A 24,046-nucleotide genomic window follows, 5' to 3' on the forward strand; every position below is an offset into this window, starting at 1 on the left:
AAACATAGCCTAAGAAAACCTTGTGTGTGTGTGTTCTTCATTCACCATTATCTAAAACACTTGACTAACACCTTCTGTTTGTAGATTATTGTGAGATATTTTGGAATTGTTCATCATATTCATACTTAGTCTTGTTCCATTGATAAGGACCTTCATCTCTAAAGATTGAGCGTTGAGGGAGACTAGTGGCATATTAGGGTATCTAATATTTTTGTGTGAAGTTTGTTGTTTGTAATAGGTGGATGTATTGTTAAACGAAGGTAACTTATCTAGTGGGGGTGAATAGATCCCCATATTTAAATTTCGGTTCTTAAAGTGTCTTTGAAAAGTTAAAAACTATGGTGAGCGGAAGATTCGTGTTTAGATCGAAAAGTCATTTAAACCGAACCGATTATTAGAAACTCAAATATGCGCATAGCCTTAAGTGATAGATAACAATGATACAATATTAACAGATTCAATTCCCAATCAATCGTTCTAATGGTATCATTAAAGAAACCTATTTCCAATGAAATCAATAGAAAAAACTCAAATTGTCAAATTATCGAACATTGGGCGTTCGATCGATTTTTCATATTTTCCTTTTAAGTTTGTTGATATAAAAAATCTCTTACAATATATTTGATTCTAAGACAATCAACAAATCAATAAAGCTTTTAATAATCAAGGGAAAATCACTACGAATTAATTACTCAAGCGATGTGTTTAATAATTTGCTAACGATAATTTAAATGAGATAGAGAGGACACAAGGAGTTATTTAGGTAGTTCACTGATCATCCTCGCTATGGCAATGTCTTCCCCCAATTCCAATTTGGAATTGAGATATCAATATTACTACGTAAAAAATTGTTTACAAGAGATGTGTAGCAATCCCCAACCATACAAACCCTATGTTTGATGTTGATCTTTGCACTTCTCTTCTCTTTATCTGAGTTCGATCAAGTCACCCAACAACACAAATTGATTCACCATATCGTGCTACTCCTTTGTAAGAAATCATCGTTCTTTAAATTTTTCACTCATTCAAATCCAAATTGCGAGTTGGTGTCACCCAAGGTTACCAATTGATTCACCGTCTCGCGTTACTCCTTTGCAAGAACCTCCCGTTCTTCAAAGCTTTCACTCAATCAAATCCAAATTACATAAATCTTGTTGAAACCTCCAAATCAACACCTTAATCTTGGATTAAAAACCCTCATAGTTTTTTCGATGAAATCCTCAAAGATTCTCAACCCAATAGACCGGTACACAACCTAAATTGGACGTTATCAACCGGGTACACAACCTGAAAATGATGCATGTATGAAGTATTTATAGTAGTGCAAGTTATAGGTAAAAGGAATGCTTAGAAATTGAAAAAGGTTGCAAATTTTCATAAAAATAGCTATATGTGTTGACACATATAAATCATGTGTCAACTCGTGTTATTGCATGTGTCGACACAAATCAGGTCATGTGTTGACCTGTATGTAACAGAGGTTATAGGCTTTAAAACTGTAGCACATGTGTCAACCTGAAACACATATGTGTCGACAAATAAGAGTAATTTTGACAACATGTGTCGACACATGGAAATAGAAGCTACACGCTTTATTATTGAAGTACATGTTTCGACCTGAAACACGTATGTGTTGACACATACACTTGTGTTTTGAGTAAATCATGATTTTTAAAGCTTGTAACTGATTTTTAATGCATTGTAACTGATTTTGATGCATGATACCTTTTCTAAACATGTTCTAAGTGCATTCTAAGATTCTTGTTGCAAAGGTACACATAATGACTCGGAGATACCATCCAATATACAGAAATGTTAAAGTTTTCTTAAGTTTTGACATCATGCAAAACATCTAATGGGCAAGTGTACTCACATACTCCCCCTTTTTTAAGATGGAAAACTTGTGACAATGCATTTCGTGTCTTCATGAAGGCCCCCCCTGAATATGTGCATTTTGGCTTCATCTTGCATATGCTTCTCCCTTTTTGACAACATAAAAAAACTAAAGAAAGCATGAGATGTATCATGTAACACACAAATACGAATATATCACACAGAGGCGTTTTTCAATCCATATTTCCTCACTCTTTCCGATGACTGTCAAAGGTGGTCCAAATGACCATTTTATGACGAGGATTTGACAGCTAAATCATCTATATAAATCCTTTGGTATGTTGCACCAGTATTATTCAGGTCAAAATGCATCACTTCCCATTCATAGGTTCCCAAGATCCTAAGACATCGAAACGCCATTTTTGGCATATTTTCTTGTGCAATGTAAAGCTAGTTATACCCAGAATAACCATCTAAAATACTTAAATATTCAAAGTCTGCTGCTAAATCGACTAGCATTTCTACTACAAGCATCTGGTATGCATCTTTTGGAGTAGCAGCATTTAAATCTCTAAAATAAATACAAACTATAAGAGTCTCATTCTTTTTAATAATAGGAAATATATTCGTTAACCACTCGACATACCTCGTAGTTTGTATGAATTTATTCCTCAGAAGCCTTTCAATTTCCTCTTTGATCTTCGATATCACTTTTGGTGCAAATCTTTTTGGAATTTGCTTCACTAGGTTCTTGTCAGATTAACAACTTTAATTCCACAAAATCTCGAATGTTCCTTGACATTTAATCATATTCCAGACGAATCAATTCATGAATTTCTTTGCTTCCACGTGTCTGTTGTTCTTGAACTGCTGCAAAATCATTACTTTTATCGAAAAATATTTCCAGGTCCTCCAATTGTCTCTGTTGAGAATCAATTTGCTCATTGTTGAATACCTATGATTTTAGTGTCAAAAATATGGTTTAGCTACCTGTACTTAGCCTATATATTTAATAAATTGAGTTTAGAAAGAAATGATGATGATGATTATGTTTAGTAAAATGAGTTTGAAAATAAAAAATAGACACAATAGTTAAATGTAGTGTGTTTACGAGCATAATACGTGAATAATACATGTATAGTTGGGATTTAAATTGAATTGATACCATGATTTCATGTTATAGTAAGTGTTAATTGAATCTCTTGTGAATTACATATGTGTTGTTAGTTTTTTATTCTAGTTATTAATAGATAAAATCATGATGATGACGTGGATTTATGTTGTAACTTTTATGTGTTATAAATGCAATAATTGTGATTGTGAAAATAATGTGACGTGAATGTAACTCAGTTATATGATAAACTGGAATGTGGTAAGTTTATGTGAGTACGAAATATGTGACATGTTGAATGTGAATTGTGATAAATCCCAACTTTCTCGTGAAGATAATCTCTAAAGTAAGGGATAATTTGAGTCTACGAGAGAAGAAATATAGTGTTAAGATCTTTGATTTAAGTGAAGATGTGTCAAATTCTAAATTTCTGTTTACTAAGGCATTTGGAAGAAAAAGGTAACAGAGTCAGAGAGAGAGAGAGAGAGAGAGAGAGAGAGAGAGAGAGAGAGAGAGAGAGAGAGAGAGAGAGAGAGAGAGAGAGAGAGAGAGAGAGAGAGAGAGAGAGAGAGAGAGAGAGAGAGAGAGAGAGAGAGAGAGAGAGAGAGAGAGAGAGAGAGAGAGAGAGAGAGAGAGAGAGAGAGAGAGAGAGAGAGAGAGAGAGAGATTGTTAAGGTATATGATATGAAGTCTAAATCATCATAATATAAAAATGGTGTGATAAGCCCAAGTGAGAGAGAACACATGTGTAATTGAACTTTGATTGAAGAATATCTACTTGTTAGATCATAAAGTATAAGGAACGTGGATTTGTAAGTAACTCGAGAAAGCACATCGATTGTCCAAATATTGTAGATTTTGTTTTATAACTCTTTACATTTTACTAAGCGGAAGTATGTCTCAAAAACCTCAAGTGATCAAAAGAGAAAAAAAATTGGTTTGATTGACTACTTTGGTCACTAATTGGCTTAATTAACGACCAACACTCGATCAACATATTTATTAGTATGATTGATTTGTTCAACGATCAATGGGTTGACTTAATCAACATTCTGGTTGGCCCTTTGGATGCTTGACTTGGTTTGTGGTTTGAGCTTGGATATATGTTCCATTATGGTTTAACGATATTATAAATATGATTCTTTATCACTTTTTTTAATAAGAGAGAATAATGAATGATTGAGGGAAGATGTGTAATCCTAGTGAGAAACTTCGAAAGATAATGGTAGAAATTCTTAGGATTGAAAGTTAAGAATTTGGGAGACCTTTGAAGTATCTAAGGGGCATGAGAAACACTTCAAAATATTATGGTTTGAATGCTTCATATATTGAGAGTTTAAGAGATTGAGAAACACTTAGGGATAGAAAATAAGGTTTTTTCTTAGGAACTTGTTTATAATTATTTTAACAATTTTTGAAGTATAGTAAAGTGAAGAGCTTTTCTCTCTCAAAGTAGATTGATTCAATCAAACTAGATAAATAAATTATGTGTACACGTCTTTTGTTATTATTTCTCTTCTTTCTCGCATGGATTTACTAACACTATCTTATGTGTACATTAATTTTATTTGAAATTATTTATTTTAGTTGTCATTATTGTTAGTTTGACACAAGGATATTTTATCAAAATTCTTAGTGATATTGATATATTATCAATTTATCATATTTGACGAAATATTATTTGCTAACATTTGAAATTTATGGTATCACAAGGATATCTTGAAGCCTGTGCGGCAAGAAAAGGTGTCGAATCTTAGTAATTAACTAATCCATATCAAAGTTACACAATTATCTAATGTATTTTCTTATCATAAATATTTCTTAAACACAAAATATTATATTATTATTATTGTATTCTAGACCATTTTTGAAGTTGTTAAGCATTAGCTTTACACAAGAAAAGATACATTTTTTTGAATAAGTAAATTATTGAATTAGTCTTTATTTTTGTTGAACATTATGAATATTTCAGAAAAGTCATTGACTCAATTAAAATTTCAATCAAAAGAATTTTTAACCTCACCCCATATATAATTGTCTTTATATTATACCACTTAAGTTACTATTAATTTGGTTTTATATCTAATCCATTTCTATCAAAAGAATTTTTAACCTCACCCCATACATCTCTCACGTAGCGAATTGGCAAAAAAGTCATTCCGTTTCCGTAAATTTATTTTCGAAAACACTTTTTTCTTAACATCTCAAATTATTTAGGAAAATCCCAAATTAATTATGTTCATGGCATTTATAGAAGCTTAAAACATAGTGAAACTTTGGGATTTTCTCAATTAATTGAGAAAATACCAAATTAATTAGGAAACTTGGGATTTTCCTAATTAATTAGGAAAATTAGTGAAACTTGGTATTTTCCCAATTAATTGGAAAAATCTCAAATTAATTTTCGAATTAATTGGGAAAATCCCAAATTAATTGAGAAAATTCATAAGATAACTAAATATTCCATAGGTACATCTACAGAATACTCTATTTTCAAACACTCTTACTATATTTTAACGCTTCCGTAGATGCATCTATGGTCTACGGAAAGAAACAAATGTTTTGAAAAAAGTGCTTCCGGAGATGCATCTACGGAAGCAGGGGGCGTAATTGAAATTTCGCGCTGTGTATGAGAGAATCATGAGGTGCTTTGAGAAATTCTCTTCTATCAATTTAGTTCATATAATTAGTATCCAACAATTAATTATAAATGAAATTTGCTCGGAGTTAAAAATCTTTTTGAATTATTCATACTCTAAAAAAGACAAGGACTAATTTAAGAATTTATTTTTTTCGAAGTTAAAGCCACATTTTGCAGTTGAATTTTATAAGATTTTAGTTTGAGTAAATAAAGACCCGACTCTAGAGATAGGTCACCAAAGCTACCTACCGCACGGAACCTATTTTTTATATTTATTATTAAGTTTAATTGATGTGTTATAAGCGGGCGCTCCTGCTAGTGAATGGTGGAATTGGTCTTTTTGGATTAGTCGGTCTCAAGACTGGATACTAAGATATAAAAAAAATTTTAATGTATTATAAGTAATTAATATTTTTATATTATTTTATAACAATTAATTGCTACCATTTATTTTAAATGTATATTATATGATTGGTTAATTTAAAATTCACTCTCATAAATAACAAAATTTTGACTCCATTCATATAATAGGAGAATTGAGAGTTGATTACTTTTGCTTTTGGAAATTTTGACAAATACTTTTTATTATGACTTTTTGAAAAAATGACGAGATTTTGACGGGGATTTGATTATTAGTTAAAAAAGTATTAAATAAAAATTGGTTATAAGATTTAATGTTTTAAAAAAACTTTAAAGAAATTAAAATATATATAAATTAAATTTTTTGAAACATTATTATTTAAAAGATTGTATTATAAATTTTCTTCAGATCTCGAGGTCTATTGGGCCGGGCCAGAGTAAATAACACATATTTTTATTAGGGGTGACAATTGGATCTATTAAGCTAAAATTCATCCAATCCATCCACTAAAAAATTCATCCAATCCATCCACCATATAAAAAATAAGTTCATGGATGAATTAAATCCATCCATCCAACACAATTTGATAATTCAATGGATTAATTTTATTTTATACTTTAAATCCATTAAATTATTTTTTTAAATAATAAAAATAGTTTTTAAAAAAATAAAATTTGAAAATACAAAAAAATAAGTTTTTTTCGGAAAAACAAAAAATGGCGTTTCTTAAAAAAAACTAAATATCGAGTTTTTTCGGAAAAATGAAAAAAATTGAGTTTTTTCGAAAAACGAAAAATCAATTTTTCGGAAAGACGAAAAAATCGAGTTTTTACAAATAAACGAAAAAAAACGAGTTTTTTTTTGGAAAAACGAAAATATCGAGGTTTTTTCAGAAAAACAAAAAATTGAGTTTTTTCGAAAAAAAACAAAAAGTCGAGTTTTTATTCAGAAAAACAAAAAAATGGAGTTTTTTTCGGAAAAAACAAAAAATCGAGTCATAGGATGTCTCAATCTCAAAGGAAGGAAGCTAAAAAATGGACACAACCAGAGGAAGAAGATTTATTAAAATTTATGGATGCCAATGGATTGAGCTGGTTTGACACAAAGGTTAAGTGGAAACCGTATATGACTAATGTTCCCATCTCACTACAAGAGAGAACCCTCAAAGGCCTCATGCAGAAGGCCTTGAAATTAGACAAAAAAAAAACATGAAAGATTACTTTTATTTTATACTTTAAATCAATAAAATTATTTTTTTAAAAAAATAATAAAAATAGTTTTTTTTATATGAAAATATAAAAAAATTAAGTTTTTCGAAAAAACCAAAAAATCAATTTTTCAGAAAAACGAAAAAATCGAGTTTTTTTTCGGAATAACAATAAAATCTAGTTTTTTAAAGATAAACGAAAAATCGATTTTTTTTTGGAAAAACGAAAAAAATTAAGGTTTTTCTGAAAAAACAAAAAATTGAGTTTTTTCGGAAAAACAAAAGGTCTAGTTTTTTTTCCAGAAAAATGAAAAAATCGAGTTTTTTTGAAAAAAAAAACAAAAAATCGAGTCATAGGATGTCTCAATCTCAAAGGAAGGAAGCTAAAAAATGGACACATCCAGAGGAAAAAATTTATTGAAATTTATGGATGTCAATGGATTGAGCAGTTTTGACAAAGAGGCTAAGTGAAAACCGTATATGACAAATGTTCCCATCTCACTATAAGAGAGAACCCTCAAAGGCCTCCTACAGAAGGCCCCGGACTTATAAAAAAAACATGAAAGCGGAAAACGAAAAGATGAAACAGGTCTGAAAGCCTCCTCTACTGAAGAAGCAAAGGTTCCTAAGGAAGTAAAGGTTGATGAGAAGGTGGGGAAGCAAAGGTTGCTGAGGAAGCTTCTGATTCGTAGGAAGGAGGTTCCTAAAGTGTTAGTGAAACCTGCTAAGAAGGTGGAGACAGAAGAGGCTTAAGGGTTGGAGAAACTTCATGTGGAGGCTAAGAAGGTGGAGACAGAAGAGACTGTGAGTTCTGGTGGTAATGGTAATCTTTTATACATTGCTAACATAATGATCCAGCAGTTGGAACTTCAGACTGAAATGCATAAAGACCTAAAATCAATTCTCAAAATACATGGCGGCCAAGGAAAACGAGCAGGAACAAGGGAGTCATATGTTTAGCTGAAATTTGCTAATAACTCCTTAGATATTATTTCGGTATATCAACTAGGGGTGACAATTGGATCCATTAAGCTAAAATCCATACAATCCATCCACGACAAAAAAAAATAAGTTAATGGATAGATTAAATTCATCAATTTATATATCTATGGATAGATCCAATCAATCCAACACATTTTGATAATCCAATAAATTACTTTTATTTTATACTTTAAATCAATTAAATAATTAAAAAAAATAGTTTTTTTTAAATAATAAAATTAGAAAATATAAAAAAATTAAGTTTTTTCAAAAAAACGAAAAAATCAATTTTTCAGAAAAATGAAAAAATCGAGTTTTTTTTCGGAAAAACGATAAAATCTAGTTTTTATAGATAAACAAAAAATCGAGTTTTTTTGGAAAAATGAAAAAATCGAGGTTTTTCTGAAAAAACAAAAAATTGAGTTTTTTCAAAAAAACAAAAAGTCCAGTTTTTTTTCTCAAAAAAACAAAAAGTCCAGTTTTTTTTCTCAAAAAAAACGAAAAATCGAGTTTTTTTGGAAAAAACAAAAAATTGAGATTTTTCGAAAAAAAACAAAATATTGAGTCATAGGATGTCTCAATCTCAAAGGAAGGAAGCTAAAAAATGGACACATCTAGAGGAAGAAGATTTATTGAAATTTATGGATGCCAATGGATTGAGCTGGTTTGACACAGAGGCTAAGTGGAAACCGTATATGACTAATGTTCTCATCTCACTATAAGAGAGAACCCTCAAAGGCCTCATGCAGAAGGCCCTAGACTTAGACAAAAAAAACATGAAAGTGGAAAAGGAAAAGATGAAACAAGGCCTGAAAGCCTATTGCTGAGGAAGCAAAGGTTGCTGAGAAGGTCAAGAAGCTTCTGATTCGTAGGAAGGAGGTTCCTAAAGTGTTGGTGAAACCCGCTAAGAAGGTGGAGACAGAAGAGGCTGAAGGATTGGAAAGACTTCATGTGAAAAGGCTGAGAGTTCTGGTGGTAATGTTAATCTCTTATACATTGCTAACATAATGATCCAGCAGTTGGAACTTCAGACTGAAATACGTAAAGATCTAAAATCAATTCTCGAAATACTTGACTGCCAAGGAAAAGGAACAGGAACAAGGGAGCCATAGGTTTAGCTGAAATTTGCTAATAACTCCTTAGGATATTATTTCGGTATATCAACTAGGGGTGGCAATTGGATCCATTAACCTAAAATTCATCCAATCCATCCACGACAAAAAACAAAAAAGTTAATGGATGGATTAAATACATCAATTTATATATCTATGGATAGATCTAATTCATCCCACACATTTTGATAATCCAATAGATTACTTTTATTTTATACTTTAAATCAATTAAATTGTTTTTTTAAAAAAAATAAAAATAGTTTTTTTAAATAATAAAATTAGAAAATATAAAAAAATTAAGTTTTTCAAAAAATCGGAAACTCAATTTTTTAGAAAAACGAAAAAATCGAGTTTTTTTTTCTCGGAAAAATGATAAAATCTAGGTTTTTAAAGATAAACGAAAAAGCGAGTTTTTTTTTAAAAAAATGAAAAATCGATTTTTTTTGGAAAAACAAAAAAAATCGAGGTTTTTCCGAAAAAACAAAAAATCGAGTTTTTTCCGAAAAAAACATCGAGTTGTTTTTTCCAGAAAAACGAAAAAATTGAGATTTTTCAACACATTTTTTAATCCATCCAACACATTTTTGACAATCCAATAGATTATTTTTATTTTATACTTTAAATCAATTAAATTATTTTTAAAAAAATAATAAAAATAGTTTTTTTAAAAATAATAAAATTTGAAAATATAAAAAAATAAGTTTTTTTCGGAAAAACAAAAAAACGAGTTTCTTCAAAAAAAATGAAATGTCGAATTTTTTTTCGAAAAAACAAAAAAATCGAGTTTTTTTAAATAAACAAAAAATTGAGTTTTTTCGGAAAACAACAAAAACGAAAAATCGGTTTTTTTGGAAAAACGAATAGGTGAGCTTTTCCGAAAATCGATTTTTTTGGGAAAAACGAAAAGGCAAGTTTTTTTTCAGAAAAACAAAATAATCGAGTTTTTACTGATAAACGAAAAAGCGAGGTTTTTCGAAAAACAAAAAATCGAGTTTTTTTCTTCATAAAAACGAAAAAAAAGTCGAGTTTTTTTCGGAAAAATGAAAAAATCTAGTTTTTTTTGGAAAATGAAAAAATCGATTTTTTTCAAAAAAACAAAAAATCTAGGTTTTTCGAAAAAACAAAAAATCGAATTTTTTTCGAAAAACCAAAAAGTCGAGACTTATTTCAGAAAAACGAAAAAACGTGTTTTTTCCGAAAAACCAAAAAGCCGAAACTTATTTCAGAAAAACGAAAAAATCGTGTTTTTTTTGGAAAAACCAAAAAGTCGATTTTTTTCTTCAGAAAATCGAGTTTTTCGGAAAAACGAAAGGTCAGGTTTTTTAGAAAAACCAAAAAGTCGAGTTTATTTTCAGAAAAACGAGTTTTTCTGGAAAAACAAAAATTTTAGTTTTTTCAGAAAAACCAAAAGTCAGGTTTTTTCAGAAAAACCTAAAAGTTGAGTTTTTTTTTCTTCAGAAAAACGAAAAAGTCGATATTTTTCCAGAAAAACAAAAAGTCGAGTTTTTTTTAGAAAAATAAAAAATAGGATTTTTTTTGGAAAAAAGAAAAAGTCGAGTTTTTTCCGAAAGAACGAAAAAAATATTTTAGAATATTTAATTCTTTTTAAGAAATTAAAAAAATATTTAAAATATTTTTTTAATGAAATTTTAAAAAAAAAATTAAGAATGTTTTAATTATTTTTTGGATGGATAGAGATCCATCCATTAGCCATATGTTAATGGATAGATTTTATTTTTTAGTAGATGAATTGGATTGAATTTTTATTAAGAGAGTTTAGTTGATTGATAATGAACTAATGAATTGGTTTAGTCCATCTATTAACCATCCAATCTATATTTATCTAATCCATCTATTTTGCAACCCTACTTTTTATTATAAAGTGCATCATATAAGTAATGTTTTCCATTGTTGTTTATGAAGAACAATTGAGTATTAATTACATACATGTAATTTTAACATACAGATGAGTGAAATGCTCTACTATATAATGGGTTATGAGATCTTGCAATTTAGAGTTTATGAAAATTCCATACCAAATTCGCTTGCTTAAGCTTCAAAGCATAATCACTAAAAAAAACTTCAAACAAATTCGGTAGAGTTAAAGAGGCAAGAAAGGGATTTATTCGACTAATAACCATCTGCCTTGTCCATTACATGCTTACTATATCGATATCCCTTGGTTCATTACTAAAGCAAAGAACCAACAGACAATTAATGGACAAATCGTAAAGCAAACCCAAGATTATCAAACACTAGGGAAGCAGAAAAAGCATCCGATATTCCAACTATCTTTCTTTAGCAAGTTGTTTCCAATATATAAGAGGAATAGAAGATCATGGATTGTTTACAAACAATAATCACACTTTTATCTAACAAGTGTGTGGCTCCTATCAAAATTTCAGGTTTAAATCTTATTAAGTGTAAAGTGTTTATAAAAAAACATTTTTTATTCTAAAGAATAATATCTTGTATACGTGTTGTGAACTTGAAGTTAAAACAGTAATATTGGTCTTTCAAACAATTGATATTATTTTAACACATTCACACTTTAAATTCAATTTTAATAAGTTCACACTTTTTGATATTTGAAAAAATTGGTATAAAATCATAATTTATATTATAAACTCTATAAATTTATTCATATATTTGAGAAATACAGTATATAAAGTATGAATTTATATTGAACTTTTTAAAAAACCGATATAAAATTATATTTTTACACCTGATTTTAAAAAACATTTGTAAAATCTATGCTTTTATCCCGTTTTATAAAAAATCCAATAAATATTCAATAAAAAAAATTTAAAAACAAGAAACCAAATTTTTTGTAAAAATCCAATATATTAATTAAAAAATATGAAAACCACAAACTTAATATTTTTTTAAAAAGATTCAAATTTTTAATAGGAATAATTTAATAAAATTGTACGTAATTGGGGTGCCAGTGAAAAAACGGATAGTATGACAAAACCTCTTCCCATTGTTTCAATGTTACATGGACACATGTCCAATAATAGTAAATAAAGAATTATACGTTGCGCTTATTAAAAAAGGAGAAAAAATTTCATTGCATCCATATGATGTGAAAAATATCCCTAAAATTTTAAAAATTTTAAAAATATCTTTTGGATATGTATATTCGAAAACACTTATTTCAATTTTTTATTTTATTTAAACGTTCGATTTAAAATGTCGGAGATGTTTTGGATATACATATCCAAAAAAATTCAAAAAAATTAAAAAATTTGAGATATTGGTTAATTCGGATATGCATCTCTGAATTAACCAATATCCCAAATTTCTTTTTATTTGTTTGGCCACTAAAAATACTACAAGCTAGAGAATTTGTTTTGCCACCCTCTCAATTATGCCCGACATTTACCTAATTTTTTATATTGACTAAAATGCCCCTCTTAATTTTTTTCTTCATATTTGTAAAATCTATGCTTTTATAGAGTTTTTTTTTTTTTAAAAATCGATAAATTTCACAAAATCCAAGAAAAGTCAAAAGCAAAACCCTAAATTTTATAAAAATTTGGAATATTAATGAAAAAATCTAAATCAAACCCATAATCTTTTCTAAAATTTCAAACTTTTATTAAGAATATTTTAGTAAAATTATACATGGGGAGTGTTGAAAAGTAATAAAAAAAGAGACGGAACAAAATCTCATTCCACATATGTCAATGTTACATGGACAAAGTTCTAATAATAACAAATAAAAAAGAATTTAACTTGTCACCCCCAATTTATATCTGACACCCCACATATTAGTAATTTGACTATATTATCCTTCACAACTTAAAAACACTTTTTCCAAATCCGTGCAAAATTGACGTATTTTACAAAATTTGTTTGGTGATATTAAAAAATGTGTAATTTTTACTGGCAATTTCATCAAAAGTAATAAATCTTTTAATTTTTTTTACTGGCAATGTTAAAATATAAGGTAAAGTTCATAACTTTCATGAGTTTTTTTTTTCAAAAATTTCAAATTTTTTGATATAAATTCATGTGTGAATTGCTTTATGTGTAAATTGACTTTATACCTTATGTCAAGTGTAATGAATTTGAGATGAATTGGACCTCAACTAATTGGGCATTTGGCCTGCCAGAAACAATATCTGATAGTCCAATAGAAAACAAAGTTAAGAATATCAAAATTTTCAATTTTTATTTTATTTTTTTGGATATTTTAAAAAAGCTATATAAAATCATAACGTGTGTTTCACAAATCTATAAATTTAGGGTTAAACGTTATTTTGCCCCCTGCCATATGGGGCGAATCTCAAAAACAACCCTGTAAAAAAAAACACAGATTCCGTCCCTACCATTTGTAGATTCCCCTGTTTTGCCCCCTGTCAACAAAAATGATGATGTGGCGTGCTGTGTTGGATTTTTTTTATTTTTCTAATTGCTGACGTGGCTGCCATATGGATTTTTTATTAATTTTTTTAAAAAAAATCTTTTTTTTTAAAAAAAATTATTATTTGTCAAATTATTATTTTTAAATTTTATATTCACATTTTTTAATTTATTTTATATGAATTATTGGTTTAAATGATAAAATATGATAATGTACTCAAAAGTTTAGTATGGTGAGAGTTGAACCCACCACCTTGACATTACAATACTAACAAGGTATCCATTAGGCTACGTGATTTTAATTGAAATACTAATGCACTTAGTTATTTTTATAGCATGCAAACGCTTTTTAAAACTGAACCAACTAAGACTAATAAAATAAGACTAAGTTAATTAAAACTAAATTAATTAAATTAAATTATAATTAAACATAATTAATTAAAACTATACTAAACTAAATTAATTAATACTAAACTAATTAAAAATAAATTAAACTAAACTGAGTTTGATTTAGTATATATACTAACGTTAATTTTAAAATAAATTAATATATTAAACTAAAACTAATGTAAATTAAAGTGAATAAATTAAAACTAACTTAACTAAATTGAGTTAAATAACACATTTTAACGTTGAATATATAAAACTAACTTAATTAACATATTTTAACGTTAAAAAACCAAACAAAATTAAATAAACTAAATTAATATTGTTATATTCATTTTTTTAATGTTAAAAAACTAAACTAAATTAAATAAACTAAATTAAAATACTTAATAATAATAAATTAATAAAATTAAAATAATTAATGTTAAATACTTTTACTTTAATTTATATTTTTAGTTTATTATAATTTTATTATTTTCAGTTTATTATAATTTTATTATTTTCAGTTTTTAAATAATGTTTGTTTAATAATTATTAAATTTATTTATAATAAACTAAATAGCGTTTTTAGCATTTTAGTAATTATTCATTTTAGTTTAATATTTATTATTTTTATGTTAATTTTATTATTAATTTTTTTTTAATTTTTAATTTCAGGTTAATGAATTTTTGTATGTAATTATATATTATAAACCAGTTAAATTTATTTTGCCCAAAAATAAGATTTAAATGAATTCAAGACTAAAAATAATGCTGGAATCATAAAATCCTAGACTAGAAATTAGAAAGTAACCAATCATACCAATTGCTAGGATTCTCACGTGTATTTTGTTTTGCTTTGCTTTATTTAATACTAACTAGATAATATATAGCGTGGTAGAGAATAAATAACATAAAAAGCAAATTGGTATAGTGGTAAGCACTCTTGTATTCAAGGGCAAGGTCTTGGGTTCAATACCTTGTTACTACAAAATTCTTAATTTTTAAAACTTGCAATTATATATATTTACGTATGAAAAAAAATAAATTTGGCCAACATAAAAAAAATTTAATTTAAAAAAATAATAATTTAAAAAAAAAATTATAAAAAAATAAATATATCCAGTTGGCAGCCACGTCAGCAATAAAAAAATAAAAAAATCCAACACAGCACACCACATCATCATTTTTGTTGACCACATTCAGTGAGGAGGCAAAACAGGGGCAATTATATATATTTACGTATGAAAAAAAATAAATTTGGCCAACATAAAAAAAATTTAATTTAAAAAAATAATAATTTAAAAAAAAAAATTATAAAAAAATAAATATATCCAGTTGGCAGCCACGTCAGCAATAAAAAAATAAAAAAATCCAACACAGCACACCACATCATCATTTTTGTTGACCACATTCAGTGAGGAGGCAAAACAGGGGAATCTACAAATGGCAGGGACCGAATCTGTGTTTTTTTTTACAGGGTTGTTTTTGAGATTCGCCCCAAATGGCAGGGGGCAAAATAATGTTTAACCCATAAATTTATATTGGATATTTGAAAAATTCAATATAAAAAATATGAATTTACACTGAATAAATGATGATTTTATACTATTTTTAAAACACAAGTGTAAAATTTATGATTTTATACTGATTTTTTTATTAAAAAAAATTAATATTCAAAAAAGTTAGAAAAACTCAAAATCTAAATTTTTTATAAAAATATAATATATTAAAAATACGAAAAAAATGTAATATATTTGAATTTTTATTAAAAATATTTTAGTAAAATTGTACGGGGTGCGAGGTAAAAAAAATTGCGGCATAAAAAAATCTCTACAAGCTATTGAAATAAATGATGCTACGGGCTTATAACCATATCTTATTTATCACTTGTGTTTTTCATGATGGGTGATAGAGACTGTCCATGCCTCTCATTCCTAAAGTTGAATGAACTAGAGATGGATGAGGTATTGAGAGTTGAGACTTTCCATGTCTATTACTCTACAGGGGAGAGCCTCAGTACATAGGTTGAGTGAACACTTAAATGATTGTGATTGTGTATTTTGAAGGGCTTGGTTCCTCACAGGGGTAAAGGTGACTAAAAACTTGTCATATGCTTTTAGGAAGCCTGAGGATCCTTGTATATAAGCTCAAGAGGAAGCTGAGAGAATGCTTATAAGAAGTTTGTGGGTCCTTGCATTGTAAGCCCAAGAGGAGGCTAATCGAGGGTCATCGGGGGTACTTGTTATAGCACAAGAGAAAGCTATATTGGCTTGCCTAATTTGGATCTCAGCAAAGGGGTAAGAGGTTTCACCGGGAATAATTCCTCTTTGGTAGATGTGCCCTATTGTTGATCTAAGGCTTTTTTTAAGATGTATCATCGGGAATAATTCATCTTGAGGCAAGAAACTATGTTATTCTATTAGGAGAGAGTCTTCACTAGGAAGTCATCCTCAATCCCAGGTCATAGTCCTATATATATATATATATATATATATATATATATATATATATATATATATATATATATATATATATATATATATATATATATATATATATATATATATATATATATATATATATATACAGGGAGCATATCAAGTGAGAGCATTTTAAAATGAGAGATGTGAGGAATAAATATCAACCATTGGATTCAGCAAGAGAGAGAAGGTAATAGCCACATTAATGCATAAACCTTCTCTCTCTTGATGAATCCAATGATTGATATTTATTCCTCTCATCTCTCATTATAAAATGCTCTCACTTGATATGCTCCCTATATATACATATATACATGTTTATCTGCCCTAATGTTTTTCTCTGACGAAGATTTAAACAGTATATATTCACAGTTTATATTGAACAGAGTATTTAAAGCAGTAAATGAAAGCTATAAACACTTACCTGGGTGAAGAGGAGGCTCAGGATGTATGTACAGAGCCTTATTGAACAATTGAATATTTTATTGAAAACAGTTGAATGTTTTATTGAAAGTAATGAAGTATTTTATTGAAAGGAAAAGAAAAGATGTTGGGTCTTATAACTCATGGAGAAAGCCCATTGAAATATTTACTATATGAACAAAAGGTGTTGGGTCTTATACTATAATAAAGGCCCAGAAAGGTGTATGAATAAAAAGGTGTTGGGTCTTATACTATAATAGAGGCCGAAGAATATGAAAAGAGAAAGAAGGGTTGGGACTTATACTCAGGGAGAAGCCTAGAAGATTTTGAATTGAAAACAGATGAGAAGTTGATTTAAAAAATGAAGTTGAAAGATTGAATTGAAAATGAAGTTTGAAATGAAAACGGTTGAAATATTGATTGAAAACAGTTTGAAGATTTGAATTGAAAACTTGTTTAAAAGTTTGAAAACAGAAGAATTGAAGTTTAGGAGTTTATACCTCAGAAGAGGGGCCCAAAGGTCTAAGAGCAGTTTCACCGGGAATAATGTCCCTCTTAGTACCAGAGTTTTGTTTTGAAAAACAGATGAAAATAGAAGAAGAGAAAGCTTAGGACTTATACCTCAGAAGAAGGGCCTAATTGGTCTAGGAGCAGTTTCACCGGGAATAATGTCCCTCCTAGTACCAGAGATTTAAAACAGATGAGAGAGTTTTGTACAGAAGACAAGGTTTTGAAAACAGACAAGTATGTACAAAAAAAATAAAAGTGTTCATATGAACACTTTACTATTAATGAAAAACATTTGAAAGAAATTTAATGTTTGAAATTGTTTTGAACTAAAATTGAACTGAACTGAAATTGAACTGAACTGAAAGGGGGGTTAGGACTTACACTCTATTAGAGGCCCATTTGAATTTTGAATGAAAATATTGATCTTTGATTGAAGGATGTGGGGTTTTGTTGATTGAAAAACCCTAATTGTCTGTTTAATCGGGAATTGAAGAAAACAGTTTTTGAATGATGAAACAAACAAATTAAAGCATGACACAATGTCTACACTTAATTAAGACCTAAATAATTAGGTTTTGTTCACAAAAATGTTTACACAAAATTAGGTTTTTAAAATCAAAAGGAAAACATATTTTAAAAGTATTAAAAAATTCTTAAAAATACATCATTTTAAACCTAATAAAAATATGTCAAATAAATAATATTTTTGTAATTTTTTTTAATATTAATAAAATAGGTATAAGAAATGAATAGTGTTTGGAAAATCAAGTGAAAATGATTTAATTTGATAGGTGAATGAATCAAGTGAAGTTGTGAAGAAAATAGTGAAAAATAGTGGCAAAAAATATGGTTTTGGTCTCACCAAGGTTTGAACCCACGCCCTTGGAGTTAACACTCAAAACAAAAGCCAACTGAGCCACACGCGTGGCTTGCCAACCAAACACTTCTATTTTATTATATTTTAAACTTCCCCAGGAAATTCAAATTGTGCGCCACCATCTTCATCTTTCAACCTCGAGCTCTTGGAATTTTGAATTTCCAACTCTCTCATTTATCAACCAAATTGAATGATCCAACACATGGTTTTCACTTAATTTTTCACACAGAACATGATGGTGCCCTCAGAATTCATTTATTCTAAGTATAATTTAAGAATTGACTGGATGAACACTAAGAACCCTAATTCTTAAAAATAAAATTAAATGATGATGCTGATGAATAAATGAATGATGATTGAGGGCTTTTGATCCTCTAATGATTCAGAATGAACTGATATAGAGCTTTGATGGAATATGTACACGAATAAGAGGGTTAGAGTTTGAGAACCTACCTCTGAAACTGAAGTTTGATAGCTATGGTGGAGAGCTTTCAGTAATGATTGGATGATTACAAAAGCTTCCTTGATTCTAAGTAATGCTAAAGGGACTCTTATTTCACCTCGGAACACCCTGAATTTCTCAGCTCGAATCCTCTTGCTCAAGCTCCTAGTGAGAATGGAAGATGATGATTCTAATGCTACAGATGTGTTGCAGGCATCTGGATAGCTTCCTTACCTCCCAAGGAACATGTTGATGCACTCCAATTGTATTGACACCCTCTGAATTCTTCAACCCAACACCACTTGCATAAGCTCCAAGTTGAAAGTGATTATGGTGCTCCAGCTTCTACAGAGTTTGAATAAAGGTCTGGATTAATTCCACTTAACCTCCTTGAGATGTTAGAACACTCACTTTCAATGATTAAGCCCTAGATTGAAGAATAACCTCCTTCATTCCATGAACTTTTGAAAAGTGAGAGATTTTAAAGAAAGCAAGTATTGAAGTTGCTTTGGTGTTATTTGAACTGAATAAGAGGCCTCTATTTATAGGCAAAGGGTCTGAGATGATGAGGCAGTAAAGTGAGCAAAGTGATGTCACTTGGAGAATAGCTTAGGCATGAAGAAAATGAAATATCTTTGAAAATGCAATGATGGATTTTTTATTCCTCTTGAATCATCCCTAGCCCTTGATTCTATAAGAGATTATAGGTCATTTCTGATGTGTAGGAGTGTTCTAATTGGCTTAGAGAAGGTTCCCTTGATGAATCACCACTTGGCCATAAATTCTCAAATGTAATCATTACATAATCACATGTTTTTGGTTTTTTGAATATTCTATAATCTTGGTACAATGATGCAATTGATTTCATCTCATATCTTCTGATATAATTGAAGTTTAGATGCACCAATTAGTAAAGGCACTTGCACAAAAATGACCAAAACCAAAGTTGGTCATGCCTTGAAATCCATCTTTGAATGCCTTACTTTGATCATGCATAACTTCTTGCTCAAATTGAATTAAGAGATGTTCCAATACTTTTTGGAAAGCTTAGATGATGTACTTCAATCCATTAGTTTTGTGTTTCCTGAAAATTATTTGGGAAGTTGGTGAAAATTGGCCATGAAGTTTGAGAAAAGTTAGGGTTTTCGACACTTTAAGTGTTTTGCAGGAACTTTGAGGCCCTATATCTCTCTCAAATGATTGACTTTTGGCTAAATTACAGTTTTGGTCCCCCTGTTTTAGGTTTGTCACGATTTTGGTCCCCCAATTTTCTTTTTAAACAGTTTTAGTCCCCCATCCCAATTTTGTCCATGAACAATGCATGAACAGTAAATGTCCGTACATGAACAGTGCATGGACAGTTGCATCAAAATTAGGATGGGGGACCAAAACTGTTTAAAAAAAATAGGGGGACCAAAATCGTGGAAAAACCAAAACAGAGGGACCAAAACTGTAATTTAGCCTTGACTTTTTGAAGAAATCTTATTAGTGACAAAGTTGTTTATTGGACCAAAATATACAACTTTCATGTTGGAAGTTTTCTTCAGTTTGTACTTGAAATTTGAAGTTATTACCTCTTAAAGTTTGGACAAAAACACTTGAAAACACAGAAAAAAATTTCTAAGTCTTTGAAATTCCAATTTTGACTTTTATTAACTTTTTTATTCTTGATTGATTTTCTTGAATTTATTTGATCAAATGACTTCAATAATCATATGCTGATGATTTTGATCCTTAAAAGTCCATGTTTGACCAAAATTCTAAAAAGTCAAAGGTGATCTCCAACGGTTGACTTTTTTTCAAATGAATTGTGTCCTTGGAGATTTCAAGTGAATCAAGTCCTCCTTTTCAAATTAATGATATGAGTGGATTATATTGTTGATTTGAAGTCCCTTGAATCATGCTTTGAGCCATGGAGCCATGTCTTTGCCAAAAGTCAACTTCCCAAGTGAATTAGGTCAAAAACCCTAATTGTGGACTAGATGAAATTGATAGCTATTGAACTTGAATTGAAGTACATCTTCCCTTGGATATTGATGTTAGGAACATTTGACGATGTTTGGGATCCTTGGATCATTCTTTGAAGCTCTTTGAGTCTTCCCAAATGAAAGTCCTGACTTCAGTCCTAGATAGGCTCGAAACTCTAATCTGGTGACTTTGATGGATCTGGAGCTTGATGCCTTTGATATTGGAGGTCATGTGGATATAAATGAAGTATCTTGACCTTTGTGATTGCATTAAGGATCACTTCATTCATTGATTGGTCCTTTGCTTGAATCTCCTGACTTGAAACCCCTTATTTGAGTACTTAGTGAACAAGTGACTGCTCTGGGTGTTTGTTTTGAGTTGATGGAGTAATTGAGATGTGACATCTCAGGAGGGGTCAAAAATTAGGGTATGACAGCTGCGATTAGAAGCCCAAATCCAGTTGGGTACAAGTTAAGTTTTACTTATAAATATAAGAATTTGTAACCTAGGTCGATAAGGATTGAAGATGTAGAATCCTAGGGTTTGGAAGGGTGAACCTCCCGGATTGTGGGAAGGTCACCATGCCTGTCTCAACGAGTTATAGCCGTTACTGGGTTGTAGCAGTTAGGTATCACTAGGGAGTGAGCAGAGGCTCTCTTGTCTTGGATGGGTTTCTAAGATAAAGGTTTCATTGGGTAGTGACTAGGTAAACCGGAGGTTGTTTATCTATAAACCGGAGGTTGTTTAAATAAAATAGTACTACTGATAGTGGAATCTTCTTCCTGGCTTGGTAGCCCCTAGAGTAGGTGTGTTTGTCACCGAACTGGATCAACAATTGATTGTGTTCTTTACTTTTCAGTACTGTGCAAAACTGTTTATATGTTGCATGTGTTTCTCATGACAGACCCGGTGTCTCGACATCCTTTAGAACATTTGGGTCTGCTGCACCAGAATTTCACAAATAAGTCTTCAATCAATAGACAAGGAACCAGAACCATATGAAGAGGACGTAGTCTCAATAGGTGGAATCCTATAAGGCACAATAATCTTATCATCATAATCTATTCTGCTAGACTCCTCGAGGTAATAGTAATAACCATATGCAGTGTCCCTATAATATCTCGTTTTGGACACACCACCATAATTGAGAATCTTAGGCGCCTCAATCAAATTTTCCTCTTTTGGCGCAATACCATTAATCTCAAGAATCAGTTACACAAAAAATAGAACAATGGACTCTTCTTATTGTCCATGCAATGAATCATCTTGTTGTTAATAAACTTTACATAGTTCATTCCATGACTACTATTAAGAAGCCATGTCAAGTAAAGATCATTATCATCTGCACTATCCCAATTCTTTGGTTTCTTGTACAAAATCTTAATAATGATCCAATGCAACAACCACCTATCAAACTTGACTTGACTGATGCCAAAGTTTGACATGGCAAGTTTCTCACAAACAGATTTAGAGATAGACAAAACATAAGAAATCATATCATACTCGGTCAATCTTACAACAATATCAACACCACTATAAGTTAAATCAAGATATTTCTTAAAATCAGAGTAAGTGAACTTAACAATCTTGTCCTTAAACATACTCTCAAGAACATCAGGAATCACAACCAAATTACAGTAAAAAGCTATCACATAATCAATATTATACTTATTTTTCAAACCCATAAACTTCAACAGATTAGCTTCAGCAAAAAGTTGCAAAAACTTTATTCTCAATTCAGTTTCGGAATGAGATGATGATGATTGTTGATTAATGATAAGAATGAGACAATGATTATGATAATGGATGACTGTATGAAAAATTTCGCTCAAGGGTTTTGGTGTTTGAAAGATATGAAATGAGAAAATGAAGAGACAAGTGAGAAAACTGAATGGGTGTTTTTGTAAAAAGCATGACTTTTTAGACTTTGATTCGAATTATGTTCAAATCTTGATTCAATCACTGTCTTAATTTTTGAAGAAAAAGCACGCTGATTCGAATCATGTGTTGTTTTTATTCCAATCAAAACCAACAGTCCCAAAACAATTTTGGGCTCAGGAGTGTGATTCGAATCAAATTCATAGGCAAGATCATATGATTCGAATCACACCAATATAGAAATAATTTTCCCTTACTTGAAATTCACGCTATTGAAACCTTGTTCTTAGTTTATTCTCTCTTAAGCCTTCTTTTTCTTCCTTTTTGCCTCTAACCACTTTTCCTCTTTTCTCCCACGATTTCTACATATCAGTAAAATCAACTCTTCTCACCATTCTATTTATTTACCCTCAAATATAATCCCCTTAATTCACTTTCACTCTTTTGCCCCTCACTTATCTCCTCACCATATTACCCTTATTCCTCTATTTTCCTTTTTATTTTTATAATAAATCTAATTTTCCACCAATATCACTAATTTTTATTATTTAATCATTATTCTAACATTTTAATTATTCTTTTTATTTTAAAATTAATTAAAATTCTAATTAATTTCCATCACTCTCTAGCACTCCCACCAAACCAACCACATGACATATATGACACATATATTCAAGTATAATGAAGGCAAAGCATATGTTTCACTTAATAAATTAAATAAAATGCAACTAAATTAAATCAAATAATTTTTAATTGAATTTGGGGTGTTACAAATCTTCTCCACTTATAGAATGTCGCCCTAATAAATTATCTAAACGAAACAGTTCTGGATAAGATTCCTTCATCAGATTCTCCAGCTCCTACGTCATGCTCCCACCACGTCATGCTCCCACCAGCAGATCCTCCCCAAACAACCTTCACCAAGACAATCTCCTGACCTCTCAAGTGTTTCACCTCTCGATCCTCTACTCTCAAGGGAGATGCCTCAACGGTTAAGTTCTCTCTAACTTATACATCATCCACTTAAATCACAAGAGGTGGACCGAAAATGTATTTCTGCAACTGAGACACATAAAAGACATCATGAAGATTCAAACGAAACCGTGTTAAGGCTTTCGAGATTTTAACGCTCGACCAACACCAGTTAGTGGAGTAACTCTCAAAAACACATAATCTCCCTCTCGAAACTCAAGTGCTTTCCTTCTCGAAACTCAAGTGCTTTCCTTCTCTTATCATAGTAACTCTTATGGAGACTCTGCGAAGCCTTCATCATCTCTCGAATCATTTTGATCTTTTCAATAGTCTGTTGTGGTAAAAGGTTGAATTTTTATTAAAAATATTTTAGTAAAATTATATGTGGTGCGAGGTAAAAAAAAAAGCGGCATGAAAAAATCTCTACAAGCTATTGAAATAAATTATGCTACGGGCTTATAACCATATCATAAATTCTTAATTTAGGTTTTACAAAAACAAAAAATTAAATCC

The sequence above is a fragment of the Vicia villosa genome, unplaced genomic scaffold, assembly GCF_029867415.1.
Source record: "Vicia villosa cultivar HV-30 ecotype Madison, WI unplaced genomic scaffold, Vvil1.0 ctg.000236F_1_1_3, whole genome shotgun sequence".
Lineage (NCBI taxonomy): Eukaryota > Viridiplantae > Streptophyta > Magnoliopsida > Fabales > Fabaceae > Vicia > Vicia villosa.